We start from the raw sequence: 4335 nt of genomic DNA, 5'->3' as shown, positions 1-4335 counted from the left end.
AAAAAAAAGAAAAAAAAAGATGGGACTATATGAAAGGCAAGGAAGCTGGAAACTTTTTATTTTAATGACAAATTTTTAAAATTCCTATCTTGCAATTTTCTTTTAAGGTGGGTGTTACTTCCTTCTTAACACTTCTTGTACTTTCCACTCTTTAATTCTGTTTTACTTTTGCCTCACAGAAGCAATATCCAATTTGCAAACATCATCTAAGAGATTATGTAAACTGGTTGTTGGGAACAAAAACAACATTTCCCATAGAATGTTTTATTATGAAAAATAGCAGTTAGAATCCCAACCAAGCCTACAGTAAACACTATAGTCGTAGCAGCAGCAGATTATTATTTCTAAAGGGAGATGAATTCCTCATTCTAATTCTAAATTAAGCCTCTACCTAATCGATCAACTCCCTTGGGCTCTCTGTTGTCCCAGTCAGGATTAAGAGAACAATCCAGGCTGGCACCGCGGCTCACTAGGCTAATCCTCCACCTGTGCCGCCGGCACACCGGGTTCTAGTCCTGGTCAGGGCGCTGGATTCTGTCCTGGTTGTCCCTCTTCCAGGCCAGCTCTCTGCTGTGGCCTGAGAAGGCAGTGGAGGATGGCCCAAGTGCTTGGGCCCTGCACCCCATGGGAGACCAGGAGGAAGCACCTGTCTCCTGGTTTTGGATCAGCGCAGTGCAACGGCCGCAGCAGCCATTGGGGAGTGAACCAGCGGAAAAGGAAGACCTTTCTCTCTGCCTCTCTCTCTCACTGTCCACTCTGCCTGTCAAAAAAAAAAAAAAAAAAAAAAACAATCCAGACTGAAGAATCTCACGTGTTTGCATGGAGCACCGCGTGGACTCAGTGAGAAGTGGAAGAGTGGCCTGAAGCCCACAGGCCAGGGCTCTTGGAGGAGGCTTTAACGAATGGCGAGGAGTTTGAATTGCTGGAAAGGCACAAGCATTTTGGCAAAATGAGCAAAAATCATGAAAATGGGAATAGTCATGGATGGGAATGGGCCATGGTTCTTGGGAAACCTAGTACATTAAAGACTTGTTGTTGCAGACGTGAAAATTGTACAGCTTTGGACTGTCTCAGATAAGGAATTTGGAAATCTTAAGGAAGGAGGGTGTTCAATAAATATTTGCTGCGTTAATGGATGTCTTGTTTTTTGGTCCCTAGGTTCTTTCCGTTGGGTTATTCTATCTCACTTTCTTTTCTTTTTTTTCTCTCTGGCCTCTCAAGCCTTCTATTCACTTCCTCTTCTCCCCAGCTCGTGTAAGACTTTCTCCATCTCCTATGCAGTGGTTCTTAATCGGATTCAGTCGTTTTTCAGAAAGCTGGCTAATGAAGCTGTAATGCATCACACTCCAGTTTCTGGCCCTTCGCTCTGGTTCCAGGCCTCCTACTTTGTCCTCTGTGCGTCTGGGCCCTGAGAGAGAGCACACATGGGGATCTTCAAGGTTCTGAGCAAACTGCTCTCCAAAGGGCTCCTCTGGCAGGTTCCCAGCCTCTCAGAGCCATGTGGCTTTGCCCATATGCACAGCAGATTTTCACTGAGCCATGCTCGGGCTGGGAATTGGTGGGATGAGCGTCCCCATTGTTTTGGTTCTGGCCATGACATCATCAGTGGAGCACGAGATGTGCCATCGAGGAAGATCTTCCCCAAACATTGCCATTCTCCTGCCTGCTCCTGTCCAGGGTCCTTCTGCCCTTCTCAGCCTCTCTGGCTCTAGAGCCAGGCACTTCACCCTGCCCGCTGCCTTCCAAATGATTCTTCTTCTCCTAGCTTCTCTAAGCCGTGGGTTGTAAGATGTAGCTTTGCAAACTGTTTCACAGGGTCATACTGAAGATTAATCTGTATTAGTTTTCAAATTGCAGTACCCAAATTGTGATTGATTCCTCATTGAAAAAATCCTCAATGTTTTAAAAATTTGGTTATTTTCTTGTTTTGCTTTTGTTTGTTTTAGTTGTGGTCTTGATTGCAGTAAATTGAAGCCATGTTTAGGCATTGTGAACATAGGTTTTTTTTTTTTTTTTTTTTTTTTTTATCCCTGTTTGAGACTGATGGCCTCATAATACATGACTTCTGATGGGGATAGTGGAACAAAATATTCAAAATTGGAATGAATCAGCTATATATTTGGTATAATATGCTATATCTATGTGCTCATCAGCAATCTCCAAGGGCAGACATACGGCACAGCAATTATGACATCACTCGGGATGCCCACTCCTATATTGGAGTTCTGAGTTCAAGACCCAGCTCTGTTTCCAATTCCAGCTTCCTGTTATTGCTACCCTGGGAGGCAGCCAATGCTGGCCCAAGGACTTGAGTCCTTGCCATCTATAGGAGGCCTAGATTACGTTCTTGGCTCCTGGCTTCAGCCTGGCCCCATCCTGGCTCTTGCAGGCATTTGAGGAGTGAGCCAACAGATAAAAGATCTCTCTGTCTCTGTCTTTCTGCCTTTCAAATAAAAATAAACAGAGAAAAGCCTAAACAAAGAACAACAAAAAACAATCTGCATCCATTTAATAGGATCTGAACTCTCACTCTTAGAGAGACCTTTCTTTCCTTTAGACCAGAGACCAGTTAAAACAAGTAGGAACTTTTATAGAAAAGACTAATGGCTCATTCAATCCTGAATATAAATCAGTTTCAGATCTTCACAGCTGTTGGACTCTTGAGGAACTACAGGTGCTTTGAACCCGGGGAGCTCGAAAAGAAATGCAAATTCTTGGGTCTCATTCTTAGAAATTTACTAGTTCTGGGGTATGGCCTGGAAATCTTCATTTTAAACTTCTTCCCTCCCTGCCCCCAAGACTCCTCCCATGATTCTACTGGCTGGTTGAAGTTATGTGTCCACTGATGATAGCACCGTGACTTTCCCTTTATAGGGAATCGTTTTGTAGACCACTTGAATGGGGGGGAGGAGAGGGTGGCTAAGACCTGACAGATGGGGCCCAGGTAGGATTCAACCATCCAGGTTGGTTTTGCAGTATGTTAAGGCGGGAGCAGTCCTCATAGAAGGGTGCTGGCCAGAGTGGGCGTCTCACTTAGGAGACAATTTCTGCTGCCAATAGCAAAAGATTTCTCAACACTTTGGAGACCAGACTGGGTGTACATAGCCTCTGTGCCGAGCAGAGCAGCAGGGAGAGGAGGAGCTGGCAGCTAGCAGTTGGCCCTGAAATTAGCATCTGTGTGTAAACACTCTAGCGCTTACCGGCAGCTTCCGCACCTCTCGTGCCACCTGACTACATGGAGGCTTCCTCAGGGCCTTACGTGAGGCTTGGTGACCCCAAATTTCTTCAGTTTACAAATAGAGTGTTCCCCAGATAAGTTTATTTGGATGCAAAAAATTTAAAATCTCTTATGAGGGGTCTTCAGAAACTTCATGGAAAATGCATTTGATGAAAAACTATGCCTGGATTTCAAATGTTTTTACACCAAAGTAGTTGTCTCTTTTTAATTCCATTTTCCATGAACTTTTTGCAGTCTTGCCCATCCTTGGGGGAAAAAAAAATCCTTGAAAAAAATTACTCTATAATCTGCTTGGTGACGGCCTTTTGCCTTTCACTTCTCCCACGACATCCAGATGGCAAAAACAAAACCAATAATAGTTCTTTTTCTGGATCTTTTGGCGGGTCTGCCCCAGCGGGGTGTAGACAGGGGGAAGGAATCATGATTTAGAACAGATGTGCTATTCTTACGTAACCTGAGCTCGAGGTACCAAGGGAAACTGGAATCATCTGGGCCCTGAAACCGAAGCTCGGAGGGTCTCTGTACCTGACAACCACTTTCCTTCCTTTCCTGCCCCTTCCCCACCGGGTGCACAGGAGGAAAGGCGGCTGTTGGACCCCTTTGTCAAGAGAGAAGCCTCCAGGAAAGTTCAGCAGAGCCGAGGGTAGTTCCGCTTTGCCCAGCTGCAGGGAGGGGACTGTTGGGACTGTTGGGACGGTTGGCAGAGCAGCCCCACCAGTGATGTCATATTCCAACCATTCTCTTGCCTCTGCCTAAGAACTGGGTCCTTCCATTCCTGCTCTCTATAATTTTTAAATTGTTTTATTTTTATTCATTTGAAAGAGAGAGAAAGAGACAGAAGAGACATTTTCCATCTGCTGATTCAGTCCCCAGATGTTTACAACAGGCAGGCCTCGGCCTGGCTGAAGCCAGAAGTTCAGAACTCAACCTGGGTCTCTCAAGTAGGGGACAGGGACCCAGGTGCTTGAGCCACGGCCTGCTGCCTCCCAGGGTACACGTTAGCAGGAAGGTGGGATCACCCAACTCTGATACGGGATGTGCATATTTTAACTGCTGCACCAAATGCCCCCCATGCTTTCAGAAACGATTGTCTCTGG

The sequence above is a fragment of the Oryctolagus cuniculus genome, chromosome 12 (genome assembly GCF_964237555.1).
Source record: "Oryctolagus cuniculus chromosome 12, mOryCun1.1, whole genome shotgun sequence".
Classification (NCBI taxonomy): domain Eukaryota; kingdom Metazoa; phylum Chordata; class Mammalia; order Lagomorpha; family Leporidae; genus Oryctolagus; species Oryctolagus cuniculus.
This window is presented reverse-complemented; position numbering follows the sequence as displayed.